Source organism: Eubalaena glacialis, chromosome 2 (genome assembly GCF_028564815.1).
Source record: "Eubalaena glacialis isolate mEubGla1 chromosome 2, mEubGla1.1.hap2.+ XY, whole genome shotgun sequence".
NCBI lineage: Eukaryota > Metazoa > Chordata > Mammalia > Artiodactyla > Balaenidae > Eubalaena > Eubalaena glacialis.
Window position 1 is genome coordinate 66935745 of NC_083717.1, and position 19826 is coordinate 66955570.

General features: G+C 47.8%; 1 protein-coding gene across 7 annotated transcripts in view; it reads right to left on the bottom strand.

Annotated features, from left to right (window-relative positions):
- The window catches only part of PAQR5 (progestin and adipoQ receptor family member 5), an 87521-nt gene that overhangs the window by 53174 nt on the left and 14521 nt on the right, over positions 1-19826 (bottom strand). The gene's annotated exons all lie outside the window — the stretch shown is intronic.

Here is a 19826-nt window from a genome sequence, read left to right on the forward strand (position 1 = left end):
AAAGGACACTATCAAGAAACCAGTAAGAGCCCACTGACAGACGAATGGATAAAGAAGATGTGGTACATAAATGCAATGGAATATTGCTCAGCCATGAAAAGGAACGAAAGTGGGTCATTTGTAGAGACGTGGTTGGACCTAGAGACTCTCATATAGAGTGAAGTACGTCAGAAAGAGAAAAACAAATACCGTATGCTAACACATATATATGGAATCTAAAAAAAAAAATGGTACCCATGAACCTAGTTGCAGGGCAGGAATAAAGACGTAGACACAGAGAATGGACTTGAGGACACGGGGTGGGAGGGCGAAGCTGGGGCGAAGTGAGAGTAGCATTGACATATATACACTACCGAATGTAAAATAGTTGGCTGGTGGGAAGCAGCCACATAGCACAGGGAGACCAGCTCAGTGCTTTGCGATGACCTAGAGGGGTGGGATAGGGAGGATGGGAGGGAGATGCAAGAGGGAGGGGATATGGGGACATGTGTATGCATATGGCTGATTCGCTTTGTTGTGCAACAGAAACTAACACAGTATTGTGAAGCAATTATACTCCAATAAACATCTATTAAAGAAAGAAGAGAGAGAAAAACAAATATCATATATTAACACATATATGTGGAATCTAGAAAAATGGTACAGATGAACCAGTCTGCAAGGCAGAAATAGAGACACAGATGTAGAGAACAAACGTATGGACACCAAGGGAGGAAAGCGGGGTTGGGGTGGTGGTGGCGGGATGAATTGGGAGATTGGGATTGACATGTATACACTAATATGTACAAAATGGATAACTAATAAAAAAAAAGAAAAAATATATTGACAGATTAAAAAAAAGAAAGTAATAAGACAGCCCACAGAATGGGAGAAAATATTTGCAAACCACATATCTGATAAGAGATTAATATCCAGAATATATAAAGAGCTCCTACAACTCAACAACAAAAAAAATCAAACAACCCCATTCAAAAGGACTTGAATAGACCTTTCTCCAAAGAAAATATACAAATGGCCAATAAGTACACAAAAAGTTGCTCAGCACCACTAGTCATTAGGAAAATGCAAATCAAAACCACGAGATACCACTTCACACCCATTAGGTTGGCTATTACAAAAAAGAAAGAAAGAAAGAAAGAAAAGAACAAGTGTGGATGAGGATATGGAGAAATTGGAACCATAGTGCGTCGCTGATGGCATTATCAAACGGTGTAACTGCTGTGGAAAACAGTAGGGTAGTTCTTCAACTGGTTAAACATAGAATTACCATATGATCCAGCAATTCCACTCCTCAGTATATATGCAAAAGAACTGAAAGCAGGGACCAAACAGATGTTTGTACACCCATGTTCGTAGCAGCATTAGTTACAATAGTCAAAAGGTAGAGATGATCTAAGTGTCCATCAACAGATGAATGGATAAGCAAGACGTGGTATATACATACAATGGAATATTATTCAGCGTCAGAATGGAGTGAAATTCTGACACATGCTACAACATGGATGAACCTTGAAACCATGCTAAGTAAAATAAGCCAGACACCAAAGGACAAATATTGTATGATTTCACTTATATCCGGTACAAAGTCAAATCCATAGAGAGAGAAAGTAGAATGGTGGTTGCCAGAGGCTAGGGGGAGGAAGGAATGGGGAGTAATTGTTTAATGGGTACAAGAGTTTCTGTTTGGGATGATGAAAAAGTTCTGGAAATGGATAGTGGTGATGGTTGCACAACACTGTGAATGTACTTTGTGTCACTGAATTGTACACTTAAAAATAGTTAAAATGTTAAAGTTTATCTTGTGTATATTTTACTGCAATAAAAAGAAGTATAGTAAAAAAAAAAAAAGCATTGTGAGTTTTATAGTCTGTGCCATAACCTAGCTATGTTTGTATTAATATAAAATTTTATTTTCTCCAAATCTTCCAGAAAAAGTATAAATCATAAATATACATATTGTCTTAGTCCCTACAGGTTGCTATAACAAAATACCCGGGTAGCTTATAAACAACGAATATTTATTCCTCACAGTTCTAGAGGTTGGAAGTTCAAGACCAGGGTACCAGCATGGTTGGGCTCTGGTGAAGGCCCTCTTCCAGGTTGCAGACTGCGAACTTCGTGCTGTGTCCTCACACGGCAGAAGGGGCAAGGGGGCTCTCTTGGGCCTCTTTTATAAGGGCACTAAACCCATTCATGAAGGTGCTGCCTAATTACCTCCCAAACGCCCCACCTCCTAATACCAACACACTAGCGTTAGGATTCCAACATATGAATTCTGGGGGGATGTAAATATTCAGACCATAGCATGCATACACACACATATACATACAGAGAAATTATATACAACTTACTGCTGCAAAATCCCTCCTTCTTTAAGAAGCACAGACTAGTACAACCACCCTTAATCCTATTCTATTGATAAAGACCCCAGATAGGAAATGACTTGTCTGAGGTCACTCAACATCGGCTTGGCAAGGTCAGGATGAAACGAGGTCTGTAATGAACAGTGGGAACATACACATAGATGGACAACAGGATTTGAAAGACCAGCAGTCCCAATGCCAGTTCCGAAACCCACCACAGGGAGAGAAGAACCAAATCCCAGGAGAGTGAGCGGGTCTCTCCTTAGCTGGATGACATGTACCTGAACTCCAGCCTGCCCACGGCCAGGGTCACATGCCCACCTCAGCAAAATACACACAACTTCCAGATAGCTCACTAGTAATTAAAACCACGATTACCGAGTCTGTTAATGCAGTGTTTTCGAAACTGAAGGTCACAACCTGTCAGTAGATCACAAAATCAATTTCGTGGATCATGGCTAGCATTTAAAAATAGAATAGTTTGCAAAATAAAAGAACAGAAAATATCAGCATAGTGCATAGAGTACAGATAAGTATCATTTTGTGATATTTCTGTTATGTATGTTATGTATATTTCTGGTATTACATATGACCATATGTGTGTACTGGGTTGTAACATAAAAGGTATTTCTTTTTTTTTTTTAATTATTTTTTCCAGCTTTACTGAGGTATAATTAACAATTAAAAATTATATATATTTAAGGTGTAGAACTTGATTCGCTCTACATATTCATCATGAAATAATCACCACAATAAAGCTAATTAACATATGCATCACCTCACAGTTACCATATTTTTTTTTATGATGTGAACACTTAAGAGATCTCCCCTCTTAGCAAATTTCAAGTGTACAATACTGTATTGTTAACTACAGTCTCAGTATTGCACAGTAGATATCCAGAATTTATTCATCTTGCGTAACTGAAAATTTGTAGCCCTTGACAAACATATCCTCATGTCTTCTCTCCACCGCCCCGCCCAGCCACAAAGGTATTTCTTCCTAAAAAGATTCTAATGTCACAGGTCACCTGTACTGATTTTGGGGAGCTATGACTTTTTTTATCTAGAGTCACACACACACACAGTGACGTGTCCATGGAGTTTAGGGGGGGACCAAGGCTGCCAGGTATCTAGACAGAAGAAAGGCTGGACCAGAAGCGCCCCCCTTGATATACTGTAACAAGCCCCCTGGCCGGCCAGAGCTTGATGGACGCTCGGAAGGTGGCGCGCCAGCCCCTCAGAGGATCCGCCCCCTCCCTCCGCAGGCCAGGAGTGGCTCCAAGCCGTGGGAAACAGCCGGACCCTCTGGGTGTGTCTAACAGTCAGTGAATGAGGGCCATGTTCTTTCCAGAAAGCTGTTCCTGCCCGCGCCGCCCCACCCTGGAAGCTGGCCCCGTGAGCTGGGCAGGGCATCCCCTCGGGAGCACACCTCCGGCTCTGCAGCCTCCCACGTGGGAGCACCTACACACACAGCCCCACCCCGCGGACGCAGGGAGTGTGCCGCTCACGCAGACCCGGCTCTCCCTGGGGCCCGGCCAGGGGAAGGCCACCGGGACCCAGCAGCGCACTGCTAGTACCGCCACCTCTGTGGGCCCCCCAGAGTGAGCACGGGCTGGGGTGGGGCCGCTCCGACCCCAGGCCCTGAAACTCCTGGGGTCTCTCCACACTGTCTAGGCTTCAGGCCCATCCCCAGCCTCAAGCATCGCACAGCAGGGCTCCTCCAGCAAGGAGCCTTCCCCAGACCGCACCCCGTCTCGCTCCTTTCCCTGAGCACCTCTAGACGAAGTGAGGGAGTGGCAGTCACAGACTCTGGGGTCAGGCAGACCTGGGCTCCAGTCCCAGCCTCTCTGTCCACTAGCTGGTGCCCCGGGGCATGTTGCCTAACCTCAGCGCGGGTCCCATCCCTCACTCGTGAGCTGCGGGAAGAGTGAAGGAAGCAATGTGCGTGGGCTCTTTGCATGGAGCCAGGCCTGCAGCAGACACCTCAGTAATTGGCAATTATTATAACTAGCCCGGTGGTATATTGTTCTCTGATTCTTTTAGGTGTGGTTGTTTAGGCAGCCACAATTTAGACTCCTTGAAGACAGGGCCTGGATCTGTTTGTATATAAAAGAAGAGACCCAATAATAGCATGTTGAAGCATGTTGACTGTTCTACTCTGAGGTGGCCCATTGGGAATTCCCTGACGGTCTAGTGGTTAGGACTTGGCGCCTTCACTGCGCCCGGGGTTCAATCCCTGGTTGGGGAACTAATATCCTGTAAGCCGCGTGGCGCAGCCCAAAGACAAACCAAAAGAAGGGGTCCATTCATACATGTGTCCATCCATTTATCCATGAAATGAGGCTGCTAGGTGCTGGCACTCCACTGAGAGCTGGGATGCAGGGTGTAACCACAAGCTGCGCCTTGTGGGAGGCACACACAGAACAAGGGAGGCGCACAAACCAGTGACCCAGTGGGTTAGATGCTACGTGGATGATGGAAACAGCTCTGTGGAAGCATCTGGGGGAGGGTGGGGTGCTGTCAGGCTTGAGGAGAAGGTTAGGGTCAACTTTACAGAGGAGGTGACATTTGTTTGGGGCGTAAGAGGTCAGAGAGGATCCGTCAGTTTGGAGAAGGCACAGCTGGCAGGAGGAACAGCTCGTGCAAAGGCCCAGAGGCATGTTACAGGAACAGCAAGTCACTGCTTCGGGCTCCGTCAGCAGAGTGGGAGGTGTGTGTCCTCTTCTGCCTAACTGGGGGCAGAGTTGGGCGGGTGCCAGTAGGAGGGACCCCAGTGTTGCCATGGGGGCTAGGGGCGAGGGGTGGGGGGAAGGTCAGCTTCACTAGGGAGGTGTTTTTGATCTGTTTTCCCATACTTGCTTGCTCACCCATTTTCCCACAGGAGGCAGCTGCTTGGGCGGGAGGGGAAGGGACAGGTGCGGGGAGCAGGGGGGCATTCTCTGGGGGCACCTCCTTCCCTGCTCCCTGGAGACCTCCGCTCACTCCTGCTAAGGATTCAAACATCCCACCACCCAGAGCTGTGTTTGTTCTCAACGTTCCCCTCTTTAAAACTGGACTTACTGGGACATCTCTTCTCCTTCCCCTCCGTGCAGCCACTGAAACTTGAGATTTGCCCGGGTCTCCGTTGCTTGCCCCCTGCCCTCTCCCTGTCGTCAACTGCACCCAAAGCATTTTCCCTGGAAGCCCCAGACCCGGCCCATAAGCAAGCATTGACACAGGCTATAGTGAGTCCCCAAAGCATTCAAGCCCCTGCCCCAGGCACTGGGGAGACTCAGCCTTCTAGACTTCTTAGCCTTCTCTGAGGGCCTCAAGGAACTTACAGTCTGATGGAGAGGTGAGAGGGACAGGAAACTGTCCATGACCAGGGATAGGGAGCTCCAAGGAGTCCAGAGAGGTGAGAAGACCTGCGTAAAGGGCTGGGTAGAGACAATGCAAAGGAGGGGCGTAGTGGGAGGAGAGTATGGAAAGCAGACTTAAATGGCATGACACTGCCGTGATGGATACATGACAGCATGCACTTGTGAAGGCCCGTAGAATATACAACACAAAGAGTGAACCCTAACATTAGTTAACAGTCATGTGTCAATATGGTTCATCACTTGTAACAGATGTTCCACACTATCGCAAGATATTAATAATAGGAGAAACTGTGGGGGGAGGGAAGGGGCACTGGGAACCCTTTACTTTCTGCACAGTTTTTCTAAAAACCTAAAACGGGACTAAAAAAAAAAAGTCTATTAAGGAAAAAAAAAACCTAGGCCAACATTAAAAACTCAAGGGACCTCACGTAAAAACCTGGACTCCAGTTTCTCTTGACAAATCTAAAGATCTACAGCCCTGGGTCAAATTCGCCCATGGCAGCAGCTGGCTGTCCCTTCCCGTGGGGAAAGCGAGGGAAGCCTCTGAGGTTCACGGTAGCCCCCATGTGCCAACCAGGCCTGGCCGGGAGCTCTGCGTTTGGAGACCTGGTGATAAGGGTCAGGTTTCTGATCACAGGGGTCTCAGAGCATCATGTCCCAAGGGCTGGGAAATGGTGACACCCATGAAGGGAGGGAGGAAGACCAGGGCAGTTTTCAGTCAAGTTGGATTCGTATAGATTGCAATTTAAAAATGTGACCATATTTTGGAGGAGAAGTCGAGGCTACATATCAATTTAGGAGGCAGAGACAGGTGACTTTCAAAGCACTTGAGGTTTCTCAAGGAGAGGAGCCACAGACAGAGGAGCCCAAGGAATGAGAAAAGGGTTCCTAGGACTGATGGGGCAAAACTAACAAAGTTGGGATGGGGAGGTGGGGCAGGGGCGGTGATATAAAGGATTCGCCCAGTACCTCAGTTTCCCTGGCAAGGCAAGGGTAGGAAAAGAGGTGACTGGGGCTTAAGAGGATGGAGCTTGGGGCCAGCTGCTTTCAGGCAACATTGGGGAACCAGCCAGGTGAGAGGTGGGGAAGCAGGGAGCGGCTCCTGGTGGGCAGGGTGCTCATCCAATCTGCTTGGGTTAAAGTAGTCCCTGGGGCTGGAAGCAGAAATGGAGAGTGAACGGGAAGATGCTTGGTTATTTACTCATTCACTCAGCATACATTTACTGAATACCCACTCTGTGTCCAAGGCTACGGTAGGATGTGGGGATGGAGAAACAAATATGATGATTCCACCCCTTAAGAGCTCACATTTTAGGAGCTCGGCACTGACAACTGACACGGAGTACATCTGATGGTCAAACTGTAGTTAGAACCAGATGCTTCCAGGGGAACACAGAGGAGAGACATCACATTAGGGAGTCAGGAAAGACCTCTTGAAGAAACGAAGCTTGAGCTAAGCCTTGAAGAACAAACAGGAGGGCTTCCCTGGTGGTGCAGTGGTTAAGAATCCGCCTGCCAACGTAGGGGACACGGGTTCGAGCCCTGGTCCAGGAAGATCCCACGTGCCGCGGAGCAACTAAGCCCGTGCGCCACAACTACTGAGCCTGTGCTCTAGAGCCCACGAACCACAACTACTGAGCCTGTGCTCTAGAGCTCGCGTGCCACAACCACTGAACCCACGAGCCACAACTACTGAACCCACGAGCCACAACTACTGAAGACTGCGTGCCTAGAGCCCATGCTCCGCCACAAGAGAAGCCACCGCAATGAGAAGCCCGCGCACCGCGACAAAGAGTAACCCCCGCTCGCCACAACCAGAGAAAGCCCGCGCACAGCAACAAAGACCCAATGCAGCCAAAAATAAAAATAAAAAATAAATAAATTTATTAAAAAAAAAAAAAAGAATAAACAGGAGCCCAGCAGCCACGGAGGAGCGAGTATTCTAAGCTGAGGGTGCAGCAGAAGCCAAGACACGGAGGAAGGAAGAGCTGTCCATAGTTCAGTGTGGAGGTGGCATAGGGTGTGGAGTGGCAGGTGGCGGGGGGAGCCTGGGAAGAGCCCAGATGAAGGCTCAGTGCGGACCCCGTCTGAGGCGGTGGGAATGAACGCAGTGGAGGGCTGGGGAGTCAGGACTGGAAGTCTCAGGGATGGTAAGGGAAGGGAGGGTGGCTGGCGACACTAGGTCAGGTAAGGAGGATTATGAGGAGTGGATGCAGGCCGCTTTCAAACCCGGGCTCCATCATTTACTGTGTGCCCTCGGGCAGACTACTTAACCTCTTCAATCTGAATTCTCTTATCAGCTAAATGAGGATAATAAAAGTATTGATGGCTCTTGTGAGAATGAAAAGCCATGGTGTCTACCAGAGAACACTACTGCATCCTAAACCATCTCAGTTCTGCATTAATGCTCCTTCATGCTGCTTCTGCGTTGGTTTATAATTCTGCTTGAAAATGGATTGTTTCCCCTTGTCTCTGACCCACCTCCCTGGCTGGAGCTTAGGCTAATGGGTGCACCACACGTGGGGCGGGGTTGCCATGGTGACCTCCTGTGCAGCGTGAAAGGAATCTTTCCTTTGTTCCAGCTATCCCAGCTATTCTAGATATTTACTGCTAGGCAATTATTGTACATCTAAAAAAAAGCTGAATGATACTCTTTAGCACGTTGTAGAGAAAAACTGGAAACAATCCAAATTTCTGGCAATAGAGAGCTGGCTGGGTAAGTTATGGTACATCCATGTAAAATTGTACTGTGGGCTATAAGAATGTTACAGATCTGTGGTTATGGACAGGAAACGGTGTCATGACATGCTATTAAATGAAAAAAGCAGGTTATGGAACAGCATAAATCTTGTAATGCCATCGATATAAAACTGTGTTCCATTTAAGTGCTTGTATTTATGGACAGAAAAGTGTTTGAAAGGATTCCGCAAAGTGTTCACAGTTGTTCTCTCTAGACGGTAGGGTTTACCTCTTGGGATTTGCTTTATTCTCTCGCTTCTACTTTTCTATAACATTAGAGTTTGCCCACAATGAGCATGTGCATTACTGTTTATTTATGTATTTGTTAATTCATTCTTTTTTTTTTAACCAAAGCGCCAATGCTATTAAAAGGAAATAAATGAATGAGTCCTCCAACCGTTGGCCAGTCTTGGATAAACTAGCTATGCGAGCCAGGCCAGGGGTTGCAAATATTGGCATTTCCTCATGAGAAGCTCTCGTCTCAAGCCTTCCTCCACGCGCCCCCGGCCTGCCTTCTGGCCCTGGGGCAATGCTGGCCTTGCAGTCCCCCATTCAGGGTCGCTGGGGCCCAGGTTCCAAAGCCAAATAGCTGTCACGTTTTGGAAAAGCCACCGCCTTTCCCCAAGCCGAAGGCCTTAGGGGTCTCCCTCTGTGCCGGCCATGGTGAAGGGGGAGGGGGACAGGGGTGCCCTGCATTGGGAGCGCCGGAAGGCCATCAGTAGTAGACACACAGTGAGCCCGTTCTGCGTGCAGGCACCGTGCTCGCCCTGGAGGCACGTGGAGGTCCAGGCAGACACAGGCCGCCCCCAGGGGAGGGGCTCCAGTCTCGTGGAGGCCCCGCCCCGCGAAGGGCCAGGAACTCCAAGTAACTCCTCAGAGTTCCTGCAAGGCTCCCAGACTTGCGGTCCACACCTTAGGCTCCTACCACAAAACTGTGGGGTCCCTTCTGGAAGGCCCCAGAGGCCCCCGCTCCTTATAAGGCATATCCTCGAGCCCGCAGTAGCCTCACCCGTCCCCAGCCTTGAGACACCCCCGACGCCCACCACCCATCACTGCCCTCGCACGCACCGGGCTTTCACACTTCCATGCTTTTGCCCTTGCTGATTACTCGGGGAGAGACACCGCTCCCTCCATGCTCTCTTCTTGACGGAATTCTACCCATTGCTCCAGGCTACGCTCAATACCACCTGCAAGGGTCTATATCATCCTCTTTGCAAACCTCACAGTGAAATGAGCTCTGGCTCCCCTCAAGACTGGCCCAGTCTGTCTAGTTCACTGCTCTGTCCGAGGTGCCCAGCCCAGGACTGGGCCCGGCGTCACTGTGGAATGAACACATGTTTACTGAATGACTGAACAATTCTGCCGTCCACTGCACTCTGAAACCTAGAGATAGGGTCTGGCCCACTTGTCTAGAAACTTCCACCCAGTGGTTACAGGTTCTGTTGGTGAATCCTGCACTTCCATGCCAAAATGGCCTCTTCTGCTTGGTCTAAAATTTTTATTTCAGAATTTTTTTTTAAACATCTTTATTGGAGTATAATTGCTTTACAATGTTGTGTTAGTTTCTGCTGTATTTCAGAATTTTTAAGATCTGAAATCTCAAACCAACTGTGAAAAAAATGTATGAGACAACTAGGAAAATCTGAACATGGGATTTTTTATGATAACAAGAAATGATCAATTTGTAAGATATAGTAATAGGATGATGGTTACATTTTTTTAAAGGGCCCTTTTCACTTAGAGATGTATACCGAAGTAGTCACAGAAGAGATGAGATATGTCTTGAATCGGCTTCAAAAGAATCTGGCAGGAGCAGGGTGTATGGGTAGGGGTATAGGTGAAACAAGGTTGGCCATGAGTTGATAATTGTTGAGGCCAGGCATGGAAATTCATTATACTAATCTCTCAATTTTGGTATGTTCTTAAAAGAAGACAATCACAATGTAAAAAAAAAAACCCAAAAAACAAAAACGCTGAAATGTGAAACATGTCTTAAGTCCTTTTCAGACATTGCACGGCAGTAGACAAAGCAAAATGCTGTTGCAAGAATAATTATTACTCTATTCACAGACTTTCCTAACGTGTGAAATATCAACATGACAGTTTTGAAACTGACACAGGAAGTGTTGCATCAGAATCTCCATCTGGGGCTTCCCTGGTGGCGCAGTGGTTGGGAATCCGCCTGCCAATGCAGGGGACACGGGTTCGTGCCCCGGTCCGGGAGGATCCCACATGCCGCAGAGCGACTAGGCCCGTGAGCCACAACTACTGAGCCTGCGCGTCTGGAGCCTGTGCTCCGCAACGGGAGGGGCCGCAGCAGTGAGAGGCCCGCACACCGCGATGAAGAGTGGCCCCCGCTCGCCGCAACTGGAGAAAGCCCTTGCACAGAAACGAAGACCCAACACAGCCATAAATAAATAAATAAATAAATAAATAAATTTATTTAAAAAAAAAAATCTCCATCTGAATAAGGTAAAACTAAAGAACTTAAGGACAAACTGGAAATGCTTTAGAAACAAAAACTTTGCTCCTTATAAATAAAAGACTGCAGTCCCAGAAAAAAAAGCCAAAAGGCCTTGTCAGTGGAAAATGTTCGAAGATATCTCACAAATATATCTTCTTACCATTCCCCAACTAGGGTAGAGTCAGGGAAATCTTTTTCTAGAAAATGTTACAGAAAAAAAATACTTGTGACATAATTATACTGCCAACTTTGATTTTAAGATTCTCCTCTAAAAGGGATCAAATAATTCATCTTCCATTTTTCATGACTAGATTTTATGCTTTGGAGTTTGTTTTGTTTTGTTTTTATTAAATTTATTAGAGTATAGTTGCTTTACAATGTTGTGTTAGTTTCTTGCTGTACAGCAAAGTGAATCGGTCATACGTATACATATATCCACCCTTTTTTAAGATCTTTTTTTTTTTTTTATAAATTTATTTTTATTTTTATCTTTGGCTGCGTTGGGTCTCCGTTGCTGCACGCGGGCTTTTCTCTGGTTGCGGCAAGCGGGGGCTACTCTTCATTGTGGTGTGCAAGCCATTGTGGTGGCTTCTCTTGTTGGGAGCGTGGGCTCTAGGCACACGAGCTCAGTAGTTGTGGCTCACGGGCTCTACAGCGCAGGCTCAGTAGTTGTGGTGCACAGATTTAGTTGCTCCACAGCATGTGGGATCTTCCCGGACCAGGGCTCAAACCCATGTCTCCTGCATTGGCAGGCGGATTCTTAACCACTGCGCCACCAGGGAAGCCCCAGATTTTATGTTTTTGAAGTGTGTAGATTTCAATGTTTTGAATACTTCATTTTTGTTTATCTGCTAATATAGACCAGAATTACAAGGTCTGTTTTTATAAGTTTACATTTACTTGAGGTTCCAAAATGTTACACATTTTTTGTCTTTAAAATTATTAAATACTTACTTTTACTGATTTAAATTTTTAAATACCTTCTTATAAAATACAAAGACGGAGCCTCATCCACCAGAGGGCAGACAGCAGAAGCAAGAAGAACTACAATCCTGCAGCCTGTGGAACAAAAACCACATTCACAGAAAGATAGACAAGATGAAAAGGCAGAGGGCTATGTACCAGATGAAGGAACAAGATAAAACCCCAGAAAAACAACTAAATGAAGTGGAGATAGGCAACCTCCCAGAAAAAGAATTCAGAATAATGATAGTGAAGATGATCCAGGACCTCGGAAAAACAATGGAGGCAAATATCAAGAAGATGCAAGAAATGTTTAACAAAGACCTAGAATAATTAAAGAACAAACAAACAGGGATGAACAATACAATAACTGAAATGAAAACTACACTAGAAGGAATCAATAGCAGAATAACTGAGGCAGAAGAACGGATAAGTGACCTGGAAGACAGAATGGTGGAATTCACTGCCACAGAACAGAATAAAGAAAAAAGAATGAAAAGAAATGAAGAGAGCCTAAGAGACCTCTGGGACAACATTAAACGCAACAACATTTGCATTATAGGGGTCCCAGAAGGAGAAGAGAGAGAGAAAGGACCAGAGAAAATATCTGAAGAGATTATAGTCGAAAACTTCCCTAACATGGGAAAGGAAATAGCCACCCAAGTCCAGGAGGCGCAGCAAGTCCCATACAGGATAAACCCAAGGAGAAACACGCCGAGACACATAGTAATCAAATTGGCAAAAATTAAAGACAAAGAAAAATTATTGAAAGCAGCAAGGGAAAAATGAAAAATAACATACAAGGGAACTCCCAGAAGGTTAACAGCTGATTTCTCAGCAGAAACTCTACAAGCCAGAAGGGAGTGGCATGATATACTTAAAGTGATGAAAGGGAAGAACCTACAACCAAGATTACTCTACCCGGCAAGGATCTCATTCAGATTCGATGGAGAAATCAAAAGCTTTACAGACAAGCAAAAGCTAAGAGAATTCAGCACCACCAAACCAGCTCTACAACAAATGCTAAAGGAACTTCTCTAAGTGGGAAACACAAGAGAAGAAAAGGACCTACAAAAACAAACCCAAAACAATTAAGAAAATGATCATAGGAACATACATATTGATAATTACCTTAAACGTGAATGGATTAAATGCTCCAATCAAAAGACACAGGCTTGCTGAATGGATACAAAAACAAGACCCATATATATGCTGTCTACAAGAGACCCACTTCAGACCTAGGGACACATACAGACTGAAAGTGAGGGGATGGAAAAAGATATTCCATGCAAATAGAAATCAAAAGAAAGCTGGAGTAGCTATACTCAGATCAGATAAAATAGACTTTAAAGAATGTTACAAGAGACAAGGAAGGACACTACATAATGATCAAGGGATCAATCCAAGAAGAAGATATAACAATTGTAAATATATATGCACCCAACATAGGAGCACCTAAATACATAAGGCAACTGCTAACAGCTATAAAAGAGGAAATCAACAGTAGCACAGTAATAGTGGGGAACTTTAACACCTCACTTACACCAATGGACAGATCATCCAAAATGAAAATAAACAAGGAAACAGAAGCTTTAAATGACACAATAGACCAGATAGATTTAATTGATATTTATAGGACATTCCATCCAAAAACAGCAGATTACACTTTCTTCTCAAGTGCGCACAGAACATTCTCCAGGATAGATCACATCTAGGGTCACAAATCAAGCCTCAGTAAATTTAAGAAAACTGAAATCATATCAAGTATCTTTTCTGACCACAATGCTATGAGATTAGAAATGAATTACAGGGAAAAACACGTAAAAAACACAAACATGTGGAGGCTAAACAATACGTTACTAAATAACCAAGAGATCACTGAAGAAATCAAAGAGGAAATCAAAAAATATCTAGAGACAAATGACAATGAAAACACGACGATCCAAAACCTATGGGATGCAGCAAAAGCAGTTCTAAGAGGGAAGTTTATAGCTATACAAGCCTATATCAAGAAACAAGAAAAATCTCAAGTAAACAATCTAACCTTACACCTAAAGGAACTAGAGAAAGAAGAACAAACAAAACCCAAAGTTAGCAGAAGGGAAGAAATCATACAGATCAGAGCAGAAATAAATGAAATAGAAACAAAGAAGACAATAGCAAAGATCAATAAAACTAAAAGCTGGTTCTTTGAGAAGATAAACAAAATTGATAAACTACTAGCCAGACTCATCAAGAAAAAGAGGGAGAGGACTCAAATCAATAAAATTAGAAATGAAAAAGGAGAAGTTACAACAGACACCACAGAAATACAAAGCATGCTAAGAGACTACTACAAGCAACTGTATGCCAATAAAATGGACAACCTGGAAGAAATGGACAAATTCTTCGAAAGGTATAACCTTCCAAGACTGAACCAGGAAGAAAAAGAAAATATGAACAGACCAATCACAAGTAATGAAATTGAAACTGTGATTAAAAATCTTCCAACAACAACAACAAAAAAAAAATACAAAGACGTACTTTAGTATTAGGTGATATACATAATAAGACGGCCCTGGTTGTTTTACTCCAGTGAAACTATTTCCACACATTGTAGGAGCTGGACAGGGGGGTGCTGGGCACCTAGCCCAGTGGTTCTCAACTCTGGATGCACTTTAAAACTACCCAGGGAGTTTTTTGGGTTTTTTTTCAAGAGACAAAATTTAATATATACACACAGTTTTATATATAATGCAGTATCACACCATGTAGGACACTTACTCTTATTTTATACATTCAGATATGTTTGAAACACTTCTTAAGGCTACAAAACAACATAGAAAAATAAACAGGAATATATTCAACACTTACAAAAAGTGATATGATAAAGAATATAAAGTACTATTTTCCTAGGGAGTTTGAAAACATACTGATGCCTGGACCCACTACTCAGTTAACTGAGGCCTCAGAAGATCAGGGAGCGAAGCAGGAGCCCAGGTGACTCTACAGCACAGCCAGGGTGAGGCCACTAAGATTCTAGGCCAAGGCGAGAGCTGAGCTGGTCCTCCACTGAGCCCTGGAGAATCAGGACCAGGGTGCCTAGGCTACACAGCCTGTTGGCCTCCAGGGTGGGTGCAGCAGGCAGTTCCCTCCCCCAAGGTTGGGAAAGGGTGAGTCCCTGCCAGGTTGATGGAAGGTGAACCAGGCCCTGACTGTGGGCGTTCCCCTCCCCCCAACAGGAAATGTCAGGCTGCTGGGGAAGGCACGATCCTATCTCCACCTTCCTCTCAAGATGCTAATCTGATCAGAAACTTAAAGTCTGAGACAAAGCTGTCAGCCTGTGAGACTGTGAGCCTGTGAGCCCAGACCACAGGAGGAAGGAAGGCAGGGAGACCCAGTGAGGGCTCCGGGCAAGGGTGAACGCCTTCCCACATCCTGGGGAAGCAGCCCTGGAAGCCTGGAGGAGGCCATGCAGAACCAAGACACCCCCGCCCCCCCCCCAGATGGGAGCTTCTGGGAGGCAGGCGTCAGCTCAAGCCACAGAGGCACTGTCCCCCAATGCGGAAGGGCCGCTCTATGGGCACTGAGCTCCCCACCCGGAAACTGTCCATGTGGGGTCTGGGGTGCTGACTCTGGGGAGGGGGGGAAGTTAGGGATAGAGGCAGGCGCCTGGAAAAGCACTCTAGCAGTAAGTCCCAAACCCAACCGTGCATCCAAATAACCCAGGGGCCGTGAACGCAGAACCTACTGGGTGAGTCCACCTCACGCTTTTTCAATCCGAATCCCCAGTGCGGGAGCCTGGGAATCATCCCCAGTATCAAGTGCCGGTGGGGATTCCCGCGCATGGCCCAGGGGGGAAGCAACTGCCCTGAGCTCCTGGGATCGGTCACCTTCACGTGGCCCAGAATCCACTGTGCACTGAAGGAGTTCAGTTTGAATCCACATCGCTTGGTGAGCAGGTGCTGCAACCCCAGGTCCCTGGTGAGCAGGGGATAGGAAAGCACGGCCGCCCGCACAGAGAATCCCTTCTTTCTGAGAAACCAGACGTGTCCAGTAGTGAAACCATGAGAGAGCGACAGGAGGGAGGGAAACAGACTTCTCCAAGGGACCACCAGCCTCCTGGACACACCCACCTGGGCAATTCCTAGGTGCCTCGAATGCCACACATCCGCAGGTGAGGCATCACCCATCCAGCCACCAGATCATGCCTTTGTACTTAGTACACACCACCCCCTCGGCTTCGAGATGCCTCTGCCCTCACTCCGTGTCTGCCTGGAAAGTTCCACCTCATCCTTGCCCGAGCCCCACTTCATCAGGCTCCAGTGCCCCTCACCTGCCCACTGCCCCCAGGTCCTCGAGGCCTCCCTGCCGCACCTCAAGCTGTGTGGGTACTCCGGGAGCATGTCCAACCCCACTTTGCCCACTGCTGGGTCCCCGGAACCAAGCACTGCCCCTGACATGGTGGGGAGCACTCAGAAAAGACCTGCCCGATGGCCCCGAGGAGCCCAGAGAAGGGGCCGAGAGCAAGGATGTCAGGACAGTCAGTGAAGGCCCCTGGGGGGAGGCAGCGCTAGAAGTGGACCCCAAATGAGGGGTAGTACTTGCTCCGGCAGAGAGGAGGGGAAAGGAGACGAGCTTTAGAGCAAAGACCCCGCGCGGGGAAATGGGCTGGCTGCGAACAGGGAGGCCTGCTGGTGCTGAATTCAGACACGAGAGATGGGAGGACGGCAGGGGGCAGGGAGGGGGGCACAGGAGCCCCTGGGTGCACCCCTCCTCCCAGCCATCAAGCTCAGCATGACCTCCTCAGATGATCTGCATCCTGAGAAGCTTTCCTGGCAATCATTAACTCTGAGCTTCACCCACTAGGACTGGGGGGAATTATTTACTGATCTAACTGGCAAGTGAGCCATTTCATGTAATTATTACCCAAAGAACACCCCCCGCAAGCAAGGGGGAAATGGTCTGGGGCAGCCAAGGAGCCCGGGAGGTGTGAACTGGCAGGAGGAAGGAGGTCACATGGACCGGGCAGGGGACGGGCATGTGCCCCGACCTTCAGCGGAGACTAGAGGACATTGGGGGTCAGAGAAGGACATGGGGCCCAGAGGGGGAAGGGGAAGGACACAGGGCCCACATGACTTTACAAGTGGCCCCATAGCCAATGAGGAGTTCAGACGGTGGGGTGGGGGGTGCGGGCGCAGCTCTGTAATATACAATTATTCCCATCGGTGATGAGTGAGTCTGGGCCCTGGAGTCAGGTGCACCTGGCTTTGAGTGCTGAGGTCTCTCTAGGCCTCACTTTCCTCCTCTGTAAATGGCGATGATGGCATTGATTTGAAATCCCAATTTCTGAGCACTTGGTCTATTCCAAGACCCTTATGGGCATTTTACACCCCGCTGAATTTTCACAATCTGCCTCCGGGTGGGTGCTTTTATAATCCCCAGAGTGACTACGCCATTGGTCTGTCTCGAGCATTAACAAGAGCCCATGTGTAAAGCCCTGGTGCACAGCAGGCGTGCAGAAAGTCACCTGCCCGTACGACATTGTTATGACAGAGGACGTTCTTCTGCTGGGCTGCCGCAGGCTACAAGGTAGACCGCAAAACAGATCCTCCTTCCTCCTCGCTGGCACGGTATTTTTCCTGTTAACCAATGTCAGAGGCAACACATTTCACAATATTTGAATGCAGCGGTGGATTAAGAGCCCCAGTGGCTGAAGTGTGACACAAGGTCATTACTCTAGTATTATTAAGCACAGGCTTTTTGTTTAAGGGCTGAGGAAAAATGCATTATTCAAAACCCCATGAAGAATGGGAATAATAGGTGCCTTCAAATCAGCCCCCAAGAAGGAGAAGCCAGAGCTCGGGAAGTTGTAAACAGTTAACCCTGCCCTGCCGGAGCCTCTGCTGCCAGACCACCTCTGAGGCTCCAGGCTGGCCTGGCACCCCTGCCCGGAGGCCGGCCCAGAACCCGAGAGGGCCCACCAGAGGCAGCAGCGTGGGATCAGCAAGCAGGCGACAGTGGGTGCGGACTTGGCTGCAGCCGTCCCTGGCCATCCCTTCCTGCCCCTCAAAGCCCCAACTGTCGCTGGTTTCTGTGGGCAGTGATTCACTCTGCCCAGGCATGGAAAGCTGGGCCTCTGTATGAAAAGTGAGAAAGGAAAAAATCATTTCCATGATTAAAACACCTCTCCCAATCACGTCCCCACAGTGTCCCACAGAGCCCTGGGAAGCAGGAAGTACCATCAAGGTGGAAACACGCCTGGAGATAGGTCCCTTTATTTCTTGGCCCAGGAATGTCAGACTGCACTGGCATCTACACAAGGAGGTGGCAAAATGGTCACCTCTGCAGTCTGAGTCAAGGGCCACCTCCATACTGTGAGGCTAGAAATTTTACCATTAGAGATTCATTTCTTTGGGCCTTTAAAGAAGGGCCTGAGGAACATGCTGATACTTTGGGGAGAGGAGAGGTGTCATGGGGAGTAGCGGAAATTATCGGAGGAATTTTTTCTCCCTCTTACTTTTCATGCCGAGTCCCTGATCTTCCTTCCTGCACAAAGTGAATTCATTTCCACGCTAACTGGTGGCAGTTGGCACTTTAGGGGGATAAATCCGAGCATGAGGGGTGAAACGAAGGGGCAGAGAACCCAGCTGTGTAGTGTCCATCATAAACAGTTTGTGGGAAGAGAGCACTGGACAAGGAGTCAGAAGACCTGGTCAAGTCTGACTGAGCTGCCCTGGGTGGCCCGGGTGACCCCGCATGAGCTGCGTGACCTTCTGTGCCTCAGTTTCCACATCCCAGGGTGAGAAAGCGGAGGTGGTGATACCTGCCAGTACCAGGAGGCGCTAGGGGAACAGCGCGAAGGCACAGCTGGGCACCACCAAGTGTGTGAAACCCTTTGGCTCTCCCAAAGCAGGGATCATCTAGCCCCACAGAGACCCTGCCCAGACTCTGTCCTCCTCACACTGGCGGGACACACGAACTGAGCCCGGGAGCCCGAACAAAGCTGACTTGCATGGAACAAGGCCCACTTTATCAGGACAGGCGTTTTCCCTTTGAAAGTCAAATCTGAGGCCTTCGAACAAGGAGGGGTATTCACAGCACACCCAGGTCGGTGGGGTGGAGGCCCGGGCAGAGGCTGCATCCCTTTCCCTTCCCCTCCCTCCCTGGCCCGCTGCCCGTGAGAGCCTGACCACTGGACTTCACTTCCTCAGACTCCCCTTATGTTCTTTCAGGCCCTGATGGAAATCTGAAGGGTGGTAAGCAAAGACTTGATCATTAGAAAGAGCCTACAAGGTACCTAGAGGACAAAACTGATGCTTTCAGAAGAGAAGCCAGGTGTTAAACCGGGGCCCAGAGATGTTAGGAGGCCTGCTCAGGGTCACCCAGCGAGGTGGTCCTAGGGTAAGTCCAGAAGCCCCCAGCCTTGCTAAGGGACAACCTAGAAGCAACATTCTAGCAGCTGGGTACCCGCTGAACTCGGAGTAACTGTCCCTGGGAGGACGGTGAAGATTAAACCAAACCAGACCAAGAGTGGGGAGGGAGGAGGGCAACAGCCACTTTCCCTTCTTCCCGAATCCCACCCCCCGCCCCGCCCCGCCTCAAGCTTAAGCCAGATGTTTCGTCATCCTTCACACAATTGCTTTTTTAAATCACAACTTTTCTTAAAGCATCGGTCAGGTTCTAGAGAGGATGTGTACCAAAAGCATCTGAGAAATAAACCACTGACGTCCCATATTTCAGAAACGGACACCCCCCCCCCTCCACTATTGGCGCCCTTCTCAAAGCTGCTGCTCCCCAGCTCCACCAAGAAAGGACCCCCAGCGAGAAGCATTACTGGGTCCTAATCTGGGAAAACACTTGTTTCCTGCCCTGAGGGCCACTGAAGGATGCTTGAGGGGACAAGAACCGCCCAGCTGGAAGCATTTTCAAAGCCTCACCGTCCCTCCCAGAAGTGCA